The following is a 20,594-nucleotide window of genomic DNA, read 5'->3' as shown; positions in this document are numbered from 1 at the left end:
GGGGGGAGATGCTTGACGTTTCGGAATGCGCGGCCCCGCTCGGTGGCAAGTTCCGGAAGCTGACATCGAACAGTCCGCGCGCGCAGTCGCGACTGGACCAGCCAAAAGGTGAAAGGAAGGAAAGTGTCGTTCGTTGCACGATCGAAAGAAAGAAAGAAAGAAAGAAAGAAAGAAAGAAAGAAAGAAAGAAAGAAAGAAAGAAAGAAAGAAAGAAAGAAACTGAAGAAAAGAAAGAAAGAAAGAAACTGAAGAAAAGAAAGTGTCGCTACCGCAATAGCCGACTGACGGGTATCCAGAGAAGTTAGCAGAAAGCGGAAAGATAAAGAATAATAATCAAAATACGCGAGCGTGACAGGGAACTCGAACCGACAGGTTTGGGGCATCCGCGTGGGCGGCAACAGACAAAAATAAAAGGAAGACAAACGCTACAAGAGGGTCTAAATGGCATAGACATGCAACGGAGAAAGCGGCAATGAGGAACAGCAGGAGGACGAGAGGGTGTGCAGCTGCATGCGAGGACAGCGCTGTCTGACTCCAGTTTTGGTGGCTCGCGGGTCCGTTTTCAAAGATATACGGGCCAAGCGTCTGCGCCTCGGCGGTGCACTTGTGCGTGCGTGCGTGCGTGCGTGCGTGCGCTCGGCCGCACGCTTCTCCTGCGAGCTTAGAGATCTCGACAGGGTCGCGGAGAAGTGGCAGTTGACGTTGTCAGAACCGCAGGCACTCCTCTATCTCCATTATGTTTTATTTTCCCCCGAGTTGTTGCCTCCGATATCGTAAATAATTGGCACTCGAGTTTCTTTTTTCGGTGAACCGACTGCGACGCTTCGGGTCCGGCTGTCGCTCTTCGCCCGCGTCGCTCCCCTTTCCTTTCCCGTTTCGCTCGCGCTTCGGTTTGGCAGCCGTCCCAACCTCGACGCTTCTGCATAGCGTGCAGTGTTTCCCCCCTCCGCGTTTCCTGTTTGTTTTTTCCTTACCTGTTATGTCACCTTTCCCGCTACGCAAAGAATGTACTGAGGTTTCTAAGTTCTCTACGCTTAGTTCATTAAAGGCGGTGATCTTAAGGCATGGGCGCTGGGCGAGTACTATGAACTCGCCAATGGCGCCCTTCACCAATGGCGCCCTGCAGTAGTAATGAGGTGCGAAGACTGACGAGCTGCTATAGGAATCGAGAGTGACCCAAAGTATGTCCGCTGCAAGACAAATATTGACTACGCAACGAAAACAAAAGCGTAGTAGCCGCAATCTAGACGGGGGCTGAATCGCCCAGAACAGCCACAGGTCGAAAGAGGATATACGAGACGGTCACGAATCGAGCGTAGATCGGGGAGACAAAACAGCACGAGACGTGATGCCCCCGACTCTCACGACCGTGTATAAGTGGGTACTGTTTCGCCCTGTACACACTTAACACGTGGGAATCGAAACCATAGAGTCCCACGTTCGCAAACCCAGCGCAGAAGCCGCACAGTGTAGAGGTGTATACGCTCCTCAGAGACGTACATATACCGCGCCGTTGTTGCACGCAGCGGTAGTACGCGGTCCGAGTACTTTCTTTTGCCAGGCTTGCGGCAAGCGCTTCTGAAAGAAAACGCACCAGAGCCTGCATTCTTTTTCCCCCATTATATTTTGTCTTCCTCCGCTCGAGGCTTAAATGTGCGCGCGAAAGCGTCTTGCACCATTCAGTCTCTTGATGGAGAGAAAAAAAAAAAAAACGCCGGAGGGGGGGGAAAGGGGTTCGCTGGTTAACAAGTGTACACGCGGTGTCTTTCCTTTTGTCTCTAGCTTGTTCAGTTTGCGTGCGTCCTTGAAGTTTGCAGCGTCCATTGTCTGTTCCTCCCGCCGCGTCGATAATTGGTGGGCCTTTTTCAAAAGCCACCGCGCGGTGCTCCGCTACTGCGGTCCACGGCCGTTCGCAAGAAAGACCCTGGCCGTTTGGCATTTTTTATATTCTTCTTCTGTCTTTCGGCGCTGGTTCCGAGACTTTCGAACGTTTCGGCGCACGAAGCTCTCGGTCGCGATCGTGTGTACCTGCGGCCCCCGCCGCTCGCTGTCGCACGACACACGCCACCACCGTCGCGCCGCGGGAACCTGAGCGCGCGGACGTGCACGCGATCGTCCCCTCTTGTTTCGCTCGCAAGCCGTGCCTCGCTTAGCTCGCTTTTGTGAGAAGTCGCTTCGGAAATGATCGCGCACGGTCTGCCCGACCGCTTGCCTAGTTTGCGGTATAGCCGGCGCGGCCTTGAAGCGAGCGCACGTGAAGCTGCTTCACGTCTGGACTCCGTCGCCTCCTTTCTTGTGTAGCGTTTAGAAGGTGGCACACAGTCGCCTTTTTCGCTGTTGTCGCGGTGTCCTATCTTCAACTTCTTCGGTGTTGTGAGCCGTAAAAAGGCACACAGCGTCCGTACTCCACGGCCCTGTAGAGTATAGTGAAGGAAACGAAGATTAGGTTACTTGTTGAAGCCCACATATATATATATATACCGTATATATACTCTGAAGGCCATGGGGGCATGCACCGATGCGAATTGTGAATGTCTGCGTAACGATTGGCGTCGTAGAAATTGGCATTATCGAAACCTTTGGCAAAAAAACGTTTGCTACCTATATAGCGGCAGCATTTCCATGCCATCCGTCCGGAGTCTGTCGCACATCATCCTTTCTTTTGTGCCTTCTTCGATTATACACGGACCATTTTCTTGACTACGGCTGTTGCTACTCGGAATCCTTATGGCGTAGATACACGAAATACAACACACGCAGGTACACAGAGTAAGCAATCATTCAGTTTTGCAGGGCTTAGGAGAGGCTTGTTTTCCAAACAATCAGAATCATATTTTATTGCAGCGCTCGGCAAGGAGAAAGCATACCACCGTGATTCAACAACACAGCTGAAGGTGGAAGCCACGCGTAACGACGCATAAGTTATAGTTCGCAAGGTAGTTCTTTAGGTTTCGCAGCGTCTGCGATTATAATAGTGAAAGTTGTACATTGCACGCGTGCCACGCGCGCATTGTTTGATTATCAATGTTCTGATAATGTCTTAGCAAAAGCCCGAGGTCATTCGAAAACAAGATGCTTCGCTACTCGTACAACAGCGTATACCTGCGGAGACGTCGGGCGATGCGATGGCGCGACTTCACGCACGATTGAGCGAAGAAGTATTATCCGCGTAGTGGGCGCTTACGTCTCAGATATACTCCCACGCAGTAACGTCACTTTGGACCGCTCACTCACTTCCCGCTTTACAACCTGTGAAGTGGCATAGATGGAGCGGGTCCACTCGCACGACGTTTGTATAATAGTGAAAAACGAGCGCGCCTTCCCGACCACGTTTCCCTCCACACAAATGCCGATCCCTGATGCTTTTAGGTAGTTGCGTAAGGTTTGGTTAATCCCACCCCTTGCAATCTGTTTCTCTTGTTCGTATAGTTTGAACGATCACGCGGGCACCGTTCGGTATTAGTGCTTGTGTAGATACGAACCATCGCGTTGCGGTCGGGGTTGTTCATGCGGAAACGATAACCGCGAGGAGTAACCTGGCTGTGCGTTGAACATATAAGGCCACAGCAAACCGGCAGTACGGTTTCAATCGCGTAATGAAACACGCGGTCTGCATGCTAAGGGCGCCCTATACGCCTTGAACTGACTGCGCATCTCTTTCCCGGGCGTCCGTTTCTATGAAAGAGCGTTGGTCATTTGTAAAGCCAGAACGGCCCTTCGAAAGCGCTGGCAGTGAAACCATTATACCGACTTACACGGCGTGGCCGCTGCGTTTTCTAAAAAAGAAAAAAAGAAAGAAAGGAGAGTGGAGAACGCGCGTTTGATTTCAATTTCAAATTTGCTTAACAAGATGTTTCTCCTGTCGACCTAGACGCCGGAAAAAGGTCGGGAAATGTATGAGCGTGCGAGCGACTAATGCCTGGTTGGAGTATGACACAGAAAAATATTAAAAAAAAACAAAAAAGAAAATATAGCCCCGCATGATTCATATACGCGCCAGAGGAACTCGAAAGGAATACATTCGCCGGTGGTCTCCCACTGCGGATAGATATAAATGTGCCTATAAATCATCTTCACCTCGCTATGGTATCAACGAACGGTCGCTCCTGCAGTGTTTCGTAATGTATACATCCCGAAAACGGCATTCCGGCCAGCGCATCGAGTTCGTACACTACACCTCGCGTTGCCCTCAACACTGAACTCCGGCGCCGTTTGGAACGACCGTGCGCGAACAAATGTGCGAGACTGAGCGCCGGTATTGAGTGCAATAAATCCGGCGACGCCCACCCAGACGCGTTTCTGGTTAACTAACACCCCTGCCTTCTCTCTTTCTTCCCTCCTCCTCCTGGTGACACCCAGCGTGGTAAAAGCAGATAAGAGATGTATGTATGGTACAAAAACAGAAGGAAGTACTAGGATTTCTTGAAGAAATTAAAAGCAAAATCATAAGAGTAGACCAAACACGGTCAGGCGCCTCAATTTAGCTGAAAACACCTGGGCTTGATTTATTAAGACGCCGGCGTCCTTCTCTATTAAAATGGTATGCTTGATCGGGGTGGATAAAATCTCTTGATTCACTTTACCAAATGCGCAATAAGGCTTTCTTTTTTCTGCGCTTGTGCAATAAATAGTTTTGCCAGGTGTACCTAATGGTGAACAGCAAGGTCATCACTTCTTGTGGTACGCGCACCCCAACCAAGTCCGATAAATTGCTTGGCGTTCGCATGTCACGAGGGCATGGCACGTGTGCGCGCTTTTGCACGTATACGCTTACGTGAGCGTGCATACTTTCTTTTACTTTTTTACTTTATTATATGTTTTGTTAACTTTACGTCGAGCACACCACAAAAGGTCTTGACGGGTTTGTAGATAGAGAGGCTAACCTTTCTCCTTCTCGCCAAACATCATCATCTCTCTGTATTTCTCTCCCTAGGCACTGTGCAGTCGATAAATATAAAGCTCGGTCATGCTTTATTAAGTGATGCTTCATTAAGCATCTCTGCGATAAGACATCAGTACGTCTTACGTCACACCGATTTGTAACGTGATTCTGCGCCTCGCGAATTATAATTCTACAAAGGGCAGTCCTTTAAGCCAGTGGTAACTAAGCAAAACACTATAGACTCGCTACGTGCCCCCCGAACAGCTTTTCTACGGTGAAGACGCAGGGCTGTGGGAATGTGTTGCTTTTACCATGAAAAAGAACACACGAGGCCGTCGCGTATAGACATCAACCGTAATGACGAGGTCATGATTGAGGAAGACGAAACGGTTCCCACGAACCGCCACGGTATCGGGTAAGACCTAACCAAAAATACCCTAAACTAACCCCCTTTCGTTCTTTCTACCTTAATTAAACAAGGAAGACCATGCAACTCGGTATCAGGTCTAAATGCCGGGTCATCTTGGCGGAGCAAGAAATGCTCCTCCTCCCTTTGCGCTACTTTCGGACGGTGGTTCTGTGCCGCCTTTACGCTTCGATGTTTGTTTCCCAGCGTATACAAACACGGAGGCGCAGCTCGGTCTGACCAGAAGAAAATTTGCATACCTACTCGCCTGTCGCGAATGAATATAAAGAACCCTGCAATCTGGCCGACCTTCGGGAACTGCGCCGCGACATTAGTTGATTCCCTTAGTTGTATGTATACATCAGTGCTACAGCTGCCACCAAACAAATGTGGCCATCTCCGATAGTCGCGCTGGCCTCAAGGCTTCTCCGCTCTCTCACGAAGAAAGGTCCTACGTCTTAGGGTTGCTGTACTACTGTGCAGCACTGTCGAAGCTAGCGTTGAAGTCAGGAAATGAAGAGCGAGCGCATACCACGCGCAATGCGTCACAAGCATCCGCGGCCGGTGTCGTCTGCTATTGGACGCAGGAGGATGGCGACGCGAGATGCACTGTTGTTAATATTTTTCCAGGTGTGCCAATATGATAGAATAGAACGAAACGCAGAGTTCGATTGGGCTGCCTCGTAACTCTCTACGAAACAATAGCAGTAGCTACTATGTACGAGTATACTGCCTAATGTGGGCACATGAACAGCCGCTTCAAGAGAAGCGAGTACTGGGTTAGTGTGAATAGCTTAAATGAAACGCGGTAGAAACGCATGGACAAAAAGCGAGAAGGTGATGACCTGTAGTGCAAACATTGACACTGCTATAGGTAAACAGGGTTGGAGATCAGACGCATGTTCAGGCCCAATTTCTTTAGGAATTCACAGAGGCGTGCCATTCCGTATTGAAGGAGAAGCCTGTATCGACGGTGCATAAGTAAAAGAGAGAGAGAGAAACTACATGTATATATCGTTGATTAGTGTTCTTGTTAATGCAATAAGGCCGAACGGTCACTCTTTATGGTGCTTAACTTCTGCATGATGCAAAATAGAGAACTATAGCGTATGTTTTGAAGCCCATTTGTCAATGACTAAAATTCCTCCGTCCAAAATTTCTTCCTCGACGCCTGCTTCCGCTCCAATTGGTCTCATGGCAGATATGAGATTGGTAACCTCTCAACTGGTGGGTGGAGAAGAATACCGTTCTTCTCGATAGGTTGAGGATAGTGTCGTTCAAACGATGCTGATCTACACTGCCGACTGCTCTAGTAATGACAGTGCCCACCTTAGCGACTTTCGTAAAGCATCCAGAACGCTGCACGGTACAGCTATGGAGCCACGCACTGGGCGGCCGGTTGGAATAGGCCGTTCATCCACGTGTGGCGCCAGCGCGCTCTTCTTCCTGCCGAACGAGCGAAATCGCTGAGGAGGAGGGGGCGCCTCCGTAGAGAGGGAGGAGAGGGGGGCAGGCAGGCAGTGTATAAGATGTATACACGCGTAGTCTCGGGAGCGGCGATTGCGGTCAATTCCTCGCCAATTTCGCCGGGCTGCACGGCGTTTCGCTGGAGCCGCGGGCGTCGCTTTGTCCGTTCGTTGCCGGCGTACGAATAAAACGGGGACGTGGGAAACGAAAATTCGAGTCGGCAGCAGCGAGGGTGTCGTCATAACGACGTCTGGGCGGCCGAGAAAGCTGCGCGAAAACGGCCTGCCTTCGACAATATTTACATGCCGCCGTACTGCGCGTGCGCGGTAGTGTATAATGATCGTGTGTGTGTGTCTGTGTGAGGCAGGCGGCGGTCACAGTGCACGACCGTTCGCCTTCGAAGCATGCCGGCGCACTGGCCGAGGAGGCGTGAAATTCTCGGCATCGCCGGAGTACTTGCTCGAGGCCTCCAACGGGCATTGCGCATAATTGCTCACGCTGCGCTCTGAGGGCGTCTGGAAGCCAGTTCACGCGGTATTCGTACACAGAGTCCTTCGTGTTTCGCGTGTAAATTGTGACCGCTCGCAGTTCGTGGTACGTGAAGGTGATCGCCGCGCTTCAGTTTTAAGCGGCCGTATAGGGTTACCGGACCGTGCGTGGTCTCACGATGCAGGAAAACGAATTGCTCCCTGCTTGACGTAGATTAACTGTTACTCATTGGCGGCCAGAGATGATTAATAGGTGCATGATACTGAAGCTGGTGTTTCTAGAACCGCCAAGGCGGTCATGGCTTTCTGTTTAGACATTTGGGCATGCATCGCCCCGTGTCGTAGAAGAACGATATATGAATGCATAGTTACGCGATGAGGACTGCTTAACAAACGCTCCATTTTCTCACTCATGTGTGGCGCTCATGCATGGGTAAATTTCGAAAAAAAATTATCGACTACTACGATCCAAGAAATACCGAAGTGCACTCAGAGCTACGCCGATGTGTGGTCAATCATTTTCGCATTAGAAGCACACGAAGAAAGCTGCAATGTGAAGCTGCTCCTCACATTGATGCGACGACCGGTAATTTTCCAAATACATGCTGCCGGAAAAAACTGACAAAAGACGTTTAGATCTTGCTAACTGGTGTGATGTGTTTAACGCAACTAAATAACGTGTTTTTTAAAGATGACGACAAAAACAGAGCGCATGTTTAAATAATCAGTTCCGCGTTTTCAGCAGCAATAACCACGATCTCATTGCGAGGCACGCCGTTCTGGGGGTTCTGGAATAATTCTGACCCCCCCCCCCCCCACCGCCCAAGATTCTTTAGCGCACACGTAATCTACGCGCACGAAAGTCTCTGCATTTCGCCTCCATCGAAATGCCGCCATGGCGGCTGGGATTGAAATCGTGACTTTGAGCTCAACAGCGCAATACCATAGAAAGTGGCCTATACCGTGGCAAGTAGCACGTATATCTACAAAGCTTTATGAACTCATTGCTTGCACCAGAAACTAACGTAACAAAAAGCTGAGACTACATTGCCCCATGAGAGCACCGACGAAATGTGCGGATTAAAGAAATTATAGGGGGGTCCATATTGGATCATATGTCGATATCACAAAACGTTATCGTTTCAAAACCTTATTGTTCATCCCTATTAGCCGGTAACCTTCGTTAATACTATGTGCAACACCACTATTGGCTGGCACCTACACTTACGAACAGTTTGTGCGTAAGAAACTTTGTGTGCGTAAGTGCGTGTCGTGCGTAAGTGCGTGCGTGTGTGTGCGTGTGTGTCTGTCAGAATGTGTTCATAAATTCAAACATTTGGTTCAAGCTATTTATTGAGTGCTAGCATTACGGGCAAGATAACTTTTCTTTTTCACCGTTGTATGGGAATGCGGCACGTCGGACACTTCGAACGTCCCGTAATACGCAAGAGTGCCTTAGCAATATGTGTACCATACTCAGCATACCGAATTGAAGTGGAGTTAAACTATGGAATTAAAAGCGCCTGTGTGTGTGTACTCGTACCTTGTTTCGTCCGTGTTTTCCTTGCGCTTGTACAGTTCTTAAAAACGGAACAGCAACGTTCCCAGACTGCCACGTTGGTGAGTTAAATTGAGGTCGCATGGGCTTCAACTTACCCAAAGCTCAATGTCCTCGGTTTCTTCTTTACCGTTACTAGACAGAATTAGCAAAAAAAGAAAGAAAGAAAAAAGATTGCGTCCACAAATGCGCACGCCTTAACTGAAGAATACATAGGCGCATTCAGGCTCCGGAGGGCACCGCCTGTTTCACTTACAACGCGGGTCAGTACTTAGCAGGTGCGAGTCGAAGCCCTGCTCCGGAGAGCAAAGGAGGCTCGTGTCAGAGCGAGTCTAATTCGCTTTCGGCCGCTTTTCTTTTCCTCGTCGGGGCGCGTAAACTGTGTCGTACGCGTTCCTAAACGCCCCCTGTGTCCAGAGAGCGTGAACGCCGTTCGCACGAGTCCAGGAGACCCGGTCAGTCGCGCTTTGAGTGTTCCGTGAGAACGGCTGAAAGAAAAAGCCCTGGTCGGTGGGAAAGTAGACGACGCGTATATGTAGTTTGCTTCTCGCGAGCGCTTGTCCTCCTTGTCACGGGCCGCCCCCGGGTTACGGAGCCCCAGCACGCAACCCAGCGCATCTTATACCGAGCGCTTGCTTCTTCGGGGGTGTATAGTTAGCAGCGCATTTTCCTGGATCGTCGCCTGCGCAGCGGTATAGGTGTTAGTAAGGAAATATCCAGTTAGCGCTGCTTACCCTCTATACCTCACTTCCTGTTATTATTAAATGTGGGTGCCGCGGACATGGCATCAAGGGTTTCGCTGGTTACTCCGTTTCCCGTATAGTCTTACAACACACACCAACACGTCCAAACCTATACGTATAGGTTTGGACGTTTTAGTGGCTGTTGGTAGGCAGACGGCAGCTGTTGGTAGCAGAGGCAGCCGTTGGTAGGGAGACGAGCACGTGAGGTTGGAATGTGCCGCTGTTTCAGTGCGTAGCGCGCGTCGCTATAATGATGGACTATCATCTCCCTGGCCTGCTACGGTGTACGCCGCTCGACGAATGTTTGTAACCCCAATGGTTGGGCGTCTCGACGCGATCGGGCTCATCGCGCTCTACTTGATTTTCTAGAATTAACTAACTTAGATTCACGTTTGTAACTCCGACACCGTTTCTTCTATTTACCATTCTGTCGTAGCGTGACCTGCAGTGACCACCCCTACAGTGTGTGACCTGCACTGAGTGTTCTACTTTAGTCGTTGACATTTGCCATCTTGCTCTTTCTTTGCTATAAGCCTCCCCTCCTTCCTATCTTCCATTTCTGCTTCTATCCCCTCCTTTCTGAACAGAAGCCAGGCGTAGTGCCCCTTCCTGTGGCAGCTGCATGTCAGCCTGCTCCTCGCTTTTCCTTTCCTGTCAAATGTATAAATGTTTTCAAGACAAATGATAATAATATCGCACAACAATGCAGGGACGTCGTCGCTGTAAATCAGGTTTCATATTTTCGCTGTACGTTGTTCAGCTGCCCAGCAATACAGCAGAGCGTTTCAACTAAAATCGTTTCTTTAAGACCTTTCTATACTTTTGCGTGTACTACATCATCACGCTTCAGTAAAAATTGTTTGTATCTCCTTAAAGATACAAGAGCTGGTGTGATAAACTATCTGGTTGATTGTATTTTAAAGAACGCGTAAAATGCAGTTGTGACTTTATTAAATGGGAAATACTTCAAGCACGCAAGTGATACCGTAGTACGATACTTCGCCGTGGAACGCCGTATAGGAAAAGTAGTGTCCGTGCGTATGTTTGTAAGCATAACAAGGTACTAATTCACATGTGTGATAAACCAACGCGCTCCATTCTGCATGAAGCGAGTGGACGTTTTGTATTGCTATTCCGGGGTCCCGTGAAAAGCACTGCGACGTGGATTCCTTTTATACCTGTATAAATGTTGTGAATGACAGGGGTGATTTCACGGGTCGTCTTGACGCCCATAGGTTTCGCCGACGCACCATGAAGTCTGCAAAGGCTAAATATACCGGTAAAATGGAAAGTCCGCGCACAACAGGACGAATGCGTTCGGGTCCCTCGGTCCTGGTGGAACAACATTTATCAGTACTTGCACTACCGAGACCAGTCTGGGGCCCAGTGCCGTTTAAAACAAAACAAAAGAAGCTTGTAAATGCGCTGTTGTCTGCAAGAAGCGGAGATCCAGCTATACACACGTCTTTGAATAATCCCACATCGCAGGTTTTCTGACAGTCGCACGCGGCGCCTGCCGCATCGCTGTCACATGCACAGCGGGTTAATGCATATTGGCATATCAGCGCGCTATATTCAAATTCACGTCAATGCGCGGTAAGGTTTCGGGGCACGGAACAGCATGTTGGCCGGCGCCTTGTCCGTTGTCCGGACAACGCGCGCACCGGGCTAAGCGATCGCATCGAGTGATTTTTCGTAACCAGGCGATCAAAGTCGTTCTGCCTGCCTCCCTTGTTTTTATGTATGCTTTGGCCGGTGAGTTGTTTGCTCGCATACTGAAAAGCACGTACTGGTCGCGTCCGCTAGCAACGAATAGAATCAACAACACTATAGTTCGTTTGATTCGCAGGAATCTCTCCGTGATTACACATTGTCCTTCATGAAACGCGACAATGTTATAATTCAGCCACTCTCAAACCACCATTCTGTCTATTCGGCTATCTTATCCTTATTGTACGATCGCTGACAGCGCTGAAAAGGTCCCAGTTTCTTTTTCTCTTTCTGTATAGTATCCTGTCACCGGTGAAGTACTTGCAACCTTCACTAATGATAAGGCTTGTTCAAATACCGCTGACGTTTAATGAGGGCCTCATATATCCATGCCAGATCAAACATCCCTCGATGTCCACAAGGGGGGCTACGCTTAATGATTACCTATATAGCGCTCTTTTGTTTTTTTTCCTTTGCTTTGGCACATAAAGCCGAAAATGCTGTCGCATTCTGCAGCGACCTTACATCGCTCCATTGTAGTTGCCGTTGTCCTCCTTGCACTACAGAACCCTCCCCTCGCCTTCTTACGTAATGTGTACGCAATGACCTAACGCAAGGCCCATGGGTTACTCAGGTTGGTTTGCTTAGGCTAAGTTAGGTTAGGTCGCGTTAGTAATGACAGGAGCTGAATACGCACGGAAGCTCGATGTTCGCGCGCGCGCGAGAAGCAGGCGACGATGCTTAGCGCGCAGCGCATTCAACGTACCGCGCGCACACACATGCAAGTGGCACATATAGCAAATACAAGTTGCCACGGTGTTTCTCCCGTGTCTCTTTCTTCCGGGTCTCAGTGGAAGGAACGAAAACATAACCTCGGGAATAGAAAGAAAGAAAGAAAGTCGGAAGGTGCTCGGTCCTGCTCCGCATTTTTCTCCCTCGCGCGGGTCAAGCGCGGGATGCCCGCTCGAAGGCTTCCACGGAAGTGAACGCGAGTGGACACAAACACACACGGTGCGTGCTCGGCGGCCGCCGTCGACGGCACAGCAGCTACAGTTTACCTTGCACGCTGTCGCATTGTTCGTCGCATTTTCTTGCGGCTCTTGAGCGAGGTGATGATTGCCGACTGCTCGCGGCCCGTTTCCTTTCCTTTTTTTTTTTATTCTTCACTTTGCGCGTCTGCCCAGTTTCTCGCAGATATGGGGGCGCTTGTCACCTCGGAGAGGCGGGAAGTAGCCGATGTTCTACAAAGAGGCGGCGTCAAACTTTCTTTTTGGCTTGAGCATTCATCGTCTTCCGCTTGAAACATTGTAGACGTCCGACAAAGAAGTCATGTATGTCGGTATAGGTTAAGGTTGTAGGGGAGTGCACAGTTGATGTTTGCATCCAAACACGTCTTTCTTCCTCTGCACTGGAACATAGTCTATTTGGCTAAAGTCTAATCTCTCATCCTGCTTCCCCTCCGCATCTTCTTTTTCGGTGTCCTGTTTTGCAAGGCTGTTCCGCGTGTCTGCAAGGATGCTCCCTTTGTTTAACACTGTCTCTGCTGTTCTGAGTTGTCCTTACCCCCAAAGAACTGAAACAGTGACCCTTCTAGCGATATTATGCCTTTAGATGTGTATGCATATTTACCTTTCTTTTTTATTTCTCCGAGCCTCGTAGTTGTGATTTATTTATTATCATTGTTTTATTTGCAGTTGTAACGTGTATGAATTGTTTTATCAAAGCACGCTGCTATAATGAACCGGGTAAAAAAAGAAGGTTCTACCAAAAGCAACGAACAAGTGAAACAATTCTGATAAGTGTTTTCCAGGGGGGACCTGCCAAATTTGCCCACACTTGTATTCGGGCGCGCATTGTTCATGTCCTTATCCTGACAGAGTTTAATTTTGAGGTTTTACGTGCCAAAACCACGATTTGATTGTAAGGACTCCGGATTCATTTTGACCACCATGGGATCTTCAACGTAGCCCCGATGCACTGGACACGGGCCTTTCTGCATTTCGTCCCCATCGAAAAGCGGCCGCCACGGCCGGGATTTGATCCCGCGACCCTCGTGCTTAAGCAGCACAACACCACCGCCGCTAAGCCACCGCGGCAGGTTTATCCTGATTTGTGCAGGAAGTCGCGCTATCTCAATCCAGAAGGAAAAACAAATGGGTGTAGACGACTGATCCAATGTCTGCGACGCTTTGTTCTTCTGTTGTTGTTGTTGTTGCTTTGTTTTTCGCCTTTGTAGGCAATGTTTTCGCTCGCGTCGCCAGGTCTCCCTGCCGCAGACGCGAACAAACAAGGTAGCGAGATCCACCTCCTATACACACAGGTCCTGTGACAGTTGCGGTAGACTTGCCACGGGAATCGCTTTATCCTGTTTCTCAATGTCTATATAGGGAGGCGACGGCAGGAAGGTCTACGACGCAGGCGTGCGTACGTATACGCGCAAATGCGCATCTCGCACGAGACCGCGCCGCTGCAATAACCGCTGCGTGCTGCTCGCATGGCGCTATACAGCGTTAGATGCACGCTGACACGTCCTATAAGAGGCCGTGGCAGCTATTCACGCTGGAAACGTGTTTTGCCGCGGTTCCCGCCGAGTTGCTCTCGCTCGGCGTTAATCTCTCGGACGCAGTGTTTCGCGTGCGCGATGCCTCGGAAGCGAGAGGCAAGTGCCGGAACGCGGCACTTTTTGCCATTATACAACGGCTTGTTCCCATGGAGCGCCCGCGTACGTAATCCCTCGGTCACGCCGGATTTGCATGCTTTCGGGCCCTTATGTGGCCTGCGCGAGACCGTCCCGCCAAGGCGCATATGCGGCGCAGCGCGCTACAGGTATACAGCTTATACACATTCTGTAGCGCGTTCGCAACGGCGCTATGCCGCGGGCCAACGGCTTTGACCTGGACGTCTTCCTTACGTGATACACTTTGCTCCTTCGGCCTTTGTTTCACTCGCGCTTTTCGGTTACGTGTCAGACGCGACTCCTGTCGTCTTCTCTCGCGCGTGAAGCCGGTTTGTGTTTCCTTTTCTAGTCGTCCGCGTTTTATGGCAGCGTCAGTTTGGCGCTTATTTGTTATATATATTTTTCCCCGTGCCAGCAAGCTGCGGTGATCAGCAGAAAGCTTCAGTTAAAACTACATAGAAGTCGGCATTCGCAGGCTTCCACCGATATTACAGAGGGCAAAAAAATTAAGCGTGTATGTACACCGCGTCCGTTAAACCAGAAACGGGTGGTCGACTGTACATGGCGCGCTTTCTGCCGGTAAGAATGACCGATGAGGTTAAACGAGCCTTGTTATGCATCGCGGCAGTCCGGATTCCGGTGATGCAACTCGGTTCTCTCTGTGGTAGCCCACAACGGAGAGCTTACCCAATCGGCGCTCATCAAAAATACAGAAAAAGATAAATTACACTTCTGACGGAGGTGAAACACTGAAAGCGATAGCAAGGCTTAGTGTGGCGCTCGAGCTCCTCACACGCTGTTCTGTGCGACAGTATACGCGGATCTGAAAATGGGGCAACGCATCACACGATACAACTGATGCTGCGCACCAGAAACAGTGCCCTGGCCGATACCAGGCGTCTCACAACGCTGGCGTGATGAGGAATAATACCGGCAGTGGCGTTACAGGCGTCACACATCGGTGGGGCACGCGATGAGATCCAGGGGAAACCGTCGGGACGCAAAGAAAAAAATTAGAAACATTTAATTTGACCTTTACTGTCCGTTCAGCTCAGACACATCGGTGTGGTATGCAGACAGCTGTTCAGAGGCATGGCTAGTGTCTGTGCGCGCACAACACCCGTGCCAGCAGTGGAGACTTCCCTGGCTCCGGCAGAGCCAATTAAGCGCAGTGTAATGGCGCGTCCACTTGGCTTCGTCGTTTGTGCAGCCAAACTCGGCTGCGCGTTTTGGAGGCCTTCTAAACTTCCTGGCGTGGGCCGCGCATGCGCCGTTGATATTGGGACATAACGACGGCGCCGGTGTATATAAAGGCTATCGCAATAAAATTATCATGGAGCATGAAAGACCAATCGACCACTATAGAAAGGATTGAGAAGTCAGCTTCGTAACCGTCTTACTATAACCATGTATAGAACGCGTCATAATATTGACGACTTTGCTTAAAAGAGGCGTTTTGAGACGCCCTTAATGTTTCGTCTAGAGGAGCTACATTTTTTCGGAGACTGACCGCGCACAGAACATTATGAACAGACACATTGCTTATGAACACAAAGAATATTCATGCTCATTTTTTTATTTTACCCACACCACTGGAAAGGAAACTAGGAAAATTTTTGGAATGATTAACCAACGACGTTCTAAAATTTCTTAGCTGTCATGAGCATGGTATTCGAGACAAGGTCGAACGCGTCCTGGTACAGCTTCGATGTTTGAGGCACAGAAGGTAACCGCTAAAGAAAGAAGGCATGAAGAGGCCTTACGACAGCATTCCTCGTCTGTTAGGTGTGGCAAAACTGATTTATTTATTTATTTATTTATTTATTTATTTATTTATTTATTTATTTATTTATTTATTTATTTATTTATTTATTTATTTATTTACAGATACGCTGAGCAATGATTATCTAAGCAAATTATTCGCGCTCAATAAATATCGAGAAGTCTAACCAGTTGTGATTATCAAACACAAAGATGGGAAGCTCGCATAACACCGGCACACGTACATTTAGATGTATCTGAAGCCTCGTGGACGGCATCCCAAGACACGAAAGTTCTCATTTGCAATAAAACGACAAGAAAAACGGCGGTTCCCAATCTGATTCATCGGTGGGTTTCCGCGTCTTGCTCGCTCCTAATTCTGTTTGTTCTGACAGGCGTTCCACCATGCTGTCGAACATCCTATTCTCCGGCAAAACCGCATTCACCTTTACACTCGCTACACTGCCCGTCATTTCCCGGTAGATTTGTATGCACGGGAGGTATAGGCCGCCGCTAACACGACACGCATCGTCGTCCATTCAGTGGGACGCGGATATGCGAGAAAACGCGCGCAGGTAAAATAAAGGAGCGGCTATCGAGCGGCGCGAGCAGTTTACCAAACTTGATTTCCCCCGCAGTCTTCTCCGGCCGTCATTCGTGCGATGAATATCAAAGGGAGGGCACTCACAAAAGCGCGAGCGCAACCGGCCGGGCTCTGCCACTGGCGCCGCAACGCCGGACGCCGCGCGATCCGCGGAGGGATCAATCTTGGGCGAAACCTTGAAAAACGGCGCGCCGACGCCGTCAAAAAGCGAGGGGGGGGGGGGGGGGGGGGGGGCTGTAGCGCAAGCGCGAGTTGCAGCTTTAAAGCCCCCAGTGTCAGCGCGTGCGCTCGCACACGCAGCGCGCATACACACGCACGCACGCAGCTTCGTTGAGCCGGCCACATCTTGTACGCACACACACACACTCACATGGGAAAGGCTGGGAAGCGTTCTCTTCCGAGGGACCCGAACGACGAACGGCGCCGCATCAATCCCGCGACGAAGGGAACCTTGATTTCGCACAAAGCGGGCGTCCAGCGTTTAGGTCTGCTCCTGCTTTCTTTAGGACGCCTTCTCGTTATTTTCTTTTTTCATACGTTTCCTCCCATCGGTGAAGTGCCTGTCAGTCTCAAGGCTGCTCTTTTTCATTTTTTTTCTTCTCGAGATTTATTCCTTCGCCCACGATAGGCGCGCGCACGCGCTCTCCTTTCAAAAGGACGGTGAAGAGTGTTCTAAAAGGAATATTAAGTGTCCGGCTTAAAAGGCACTGACTTTACCCGCCTTCAAGACGTTGTCACAAAGCGCGTACAAGACGTTTTCCCTGGGTTAGCTCGCGGCGTGCAAAGAGGCATAACGTGCGTCACATTTCTTGATGAGAACATGCTGACGCGGCAGAAAGGAAGCCACGCCATTCTGAAAATGTTGGAGGTGTGCGCGTGAAGCATGCAGCACCATCTTGGGGCGTTACACGCATGGATTGGCATCGCAGTGAGCCTTTGTAGGCTGTGCCTCCAGAATAAAGGTGGATGTAGCTCTAGATTGCGTATGACGGTGCCACCGATAAATGAATTAAATTGTGGTGTATACGGTATAACATGGCGAAACTGCACAGCGGGCTATGATGGACGTCGTGGTGGCGGGCTCCTGATTAATTTTGATCACCTAGGTTTCTTTAATGTACATGTACGTGCACCCAATGCACATATACTGGAGCGTTTCTGCATTCCGCCCCTATATGTAGGCGGCCGCCGCGGCTCGCGATTCGAACCCGCAACGTCTTGCTCAGCCTCGTCACCGAGCCACCATGGCTTGTGGCGTCGGCTTTCGAGGAACGCACACTTACGCCTCCATTCTTCGTGTCTCCTCTCCCCGCGTTCGCGCACCGACGTCAATTCACACTGAAGAGTCGTCACCTCGCTCTCTTCGATCCCTTCGCGTGCAATCGCACGACGACGGTACATACATCAGCCGCAACAGAGCGCATCTGTTTCACGCCACGAGACGTAGCTCCGTTTCTCCCACGCAGCTCGTTACGCTATACGGTATACGACCCTGCCGGGCCAATGCGGCCAGCGACCGAGTGGCGTCCCAAGACAAATTCTCTCAGTGGACAGCGCGGCCCCCGCAGACAGAGCGCGCAAGTAGCGAACGCTGCATGCACTGGACCGCTGTGGCGACACGTCGTCCCACGTGGTGCGTCCCGACAGAGAAGCCGCTCCGCCGACGTCGGCGAGTGTCAAGGGGAGGGCGGCGGAAGCCGCGGTGGCATTCGTCCATCGGTCGCCCTCTCGACGACTGACCTGGCACGCGTAGTACGCGGCGCGTAACGTCGAAGAGTAGCTGCGAAGGAAAACACACTGACGGAAAGGGGGGGGGAAGGCCCTTAAGCGAAATGCGGCGGTGCCTCATTTCGCGCTCAGCCGGTTATCCATCAACCGCGGGGCGCATTAAACGAAAAGGAAGGCGGCGAGGCGACAAGCCTCGAAGAAGGAGGAACCGAGCTCCGTTGCGGGGGTAGCGCCGCGCTCCTTTCTGTGCGATCCATCCTTGCTTGCGTGAAACTTCGCCGCTGCCGCTGAGCTGACGGTGAACCACGGCCCCAGCAGCAGCAGCAGAGGAGAGAGCCGAAAAGCGTATACGCCCAGGACGTTTGACGGTTCAATTCGCCGCCCGTGTTGCTGTAGCTTGCGTCAGGGAGTGAGTCGCGCGAGTGCGGCGCGTCCGGCTTTTCCATCTCTGCGCAGTCGGAGAGCCGCGCAGCTTTACTGCAGCTGCCCTCCGGCTATGCCACCGCTGGAGGACGTGCAAAGGCGACGTCCTGCGCAACCGCCGGTTCGATCTCCTACTTGTCGGACGCATGCCTTGCCGTGCTTCGAAAGCTTTCACGCGGCGCCGCGTTTTCTTACGTTTGCTTCGCGCCGAGTGACACGCTTCCCCTTGTCGAGATTATAACGCCATCGCTGGACACTTCTGCCGCGAGGCGACGAGATAAAAATCGGACGCAGTTGGGCGCGAGCTCGCGGCCGGTTGCCTTATTTCTTCTTCTTCGTTCTCAGTGCCCGTTTCCCTTTTGTTCTTTCTGAAGTTCGTTCTTTCTCCTTTCCGGCTGTCAAAACAGGTAGGAAATCAGCCTAGCGCTGTGTCTTGCCCTTTCAATCTGACACGATTAAACGTCAGTGCACGCAACGCCACAGAGGCGAGCGAAAGCTCCAGCGCATGCACATGAGAGCGAGAGCGCCACTTCCCTGTCGCTTTCGCGCAACCTTTTAGCGCGTTCACTTTAACGGGCATTTCCCTCGAGGCTTGTCTGTCAGAAAACGGTCGAACGGAGAATGGATCAACTGGAACTTTCGGCTCAGCTCAGCCCTTTCCTGCTGTCGTTTTCCTGTATGCATGAAGCTTCACGCTGCAAGAATCTAACTGAATGCTTCCTTCTTGTTAACCTCCTCTCTTTCCCGTATTCCACCATCTTGCTCTCTATTGTTCCCTCCCTGTTGCTTCGAATTCGTCTATAATTCATGTTACGTCGTCATTCTTTATGGGCCTAACCTGACGAATTGGCTCGTTGGTTTCTTTCTTTCTTTTTTCTAATCCCTTTATTTACTTCTCCATTTACCGTTAGGAAAATTCAGCTGCTGGAGGATGTCGTCGAGGGCTGTATTCCAGCGGTCTGGATTCTAATATCAATGGACTGTATGTTGCCTGAGCTCAAAGAAAGAAAAATATATATAATTGTGTCTCTAATGATAGTTGTAAACCATTAAAAAAAGAACTGCAACAAGCCGTCATGGCCGCTACGTAACCTTCACAATATAAATATGTTGTTGAAGTTTCTGCAGTCCCTTGTGTCCCTGCGTATGTTTGGCGAAAAAGAAAGCAGACGTTTGCACGGACGAAGAAAGAAAATAGACAAATAGCGCTGAAGTCACAACAAACAACCGTTCATCTTCATGCATCTGTACGAAATAGCCATGCGTATATCGTTGAAGTCTCTGCAGGACTCCATTCCTGCAATGGCTTCTCTTATACATGTATGAAATTAGCAATGACGACTAAAAAGCTGGTATTTAGGCTGGACAGGTTCCTGCTGTATTGAGTAATACAAATAAAAAATCAGTTAAAGCCCTTATCTAGCATAACTGGAAGCCCGCTTGGCTCTCTGCTCTACGTATAGAGTGACAGATGCGCTCTGTGAATACGTACGCAGCTGCTGCAAACGCGCACTGCTTTCAGTGTTTAGTTAAATTACGTTTTCCTGATTAAGTCTCTAACTAAGCGTATTCATGGCACGCAACGCGCAGGCAAACCCTCTCCGCGGGCAGTGGACGTCAACTGCTCGAGGCGCTAGTCGTGACGCAATCTCGTCGGAATCTATTGCGACCGTCAGGTAGGAGTTTTCAGGCATCCTTGTATCTACTAGAACACGTTGGCAAACCTGATTTTTTGTTTGTTTGTTTGTTTGTTTGTGCTGAGAGTACAGTTAGTTCATAGGTTACATTGAGTCCGATGCGAATAAATTTGCTCCGTCCTGCACGTCGATTATGAGCAAAGGCTGAATGAACATTAAAGTACATACTCTGATGAAGCCAGCTCTGATGGCGAATTAGCACGTTGCCCAATTAGCCCGGAGGCAAACAAATATTGAGCCCGTGTTCGTGGCGTCTGTGGGCTTGCGTAAAGCAGCCGCTAAAGCGTTGCGCCACTGGCCTCAACGGCGTGCTATCTCGATGCGCGGATACGTGGACTGCATTAAATCAGACTGTCCGCATGCAATACAAGCGTACTGGTGTGTATGCCCTCAAGTATTGTAACAAGGCCCCCGCTACGCTTTTTTAATTAACGCATCAGCAACAAGAAA

At 50.2% G+C, this 20,594-nt stretch overlaps 1 protein-coding gene across 3 annotated transcripts in view; it reads left to right on the top strand.

Moving 5' to 3' along the window:
- Positions 1-20,594, top strand: part of LOC139056302 (zinc finger protein castor homolog 1-like) — a 599,701-nt gene that overhangs the window by 207,169 nt on the left and 371,938 nt on the right. The window contains exon 1 of one of the 3 annotated variants that reach the window (XM_070534446.1): positions 20,061-20,123. The exons of the other annotated variants lie outside the window; for them this stretch is intronic. The gene's annotated coding sequence lies outside the window, so the exon portion shown is untranslated. Of the gene's footprint in view, positions 1-20,060; positions 20,124-20,594 lie in introns of those variants that run through there. 3 annotated transcript variants of the gene reach the window in all.

The sequence above is a fragment of the Dermacentor albipictus genome, chromosome 2, assembly GCF_038994185.2.
Source record: "Dermacentor albipictus isolate Rhodes 1998 colony chromosome 2, USDA_Dalb.pri_finalv2, whole genome shotgun sequence".
In the NCBI taxonomy this organism is placed as follows: Eukaryota; Metazoa; Arthropoda; class Arachnida; order Ixodida; family Ixodidae; genus Dermacentor; species Dermacentor albipictus.
Note: the sequence above shows the minus strand (reverse complement) of the source record. Positions and strands in the feature narration are given on the sequence as shown.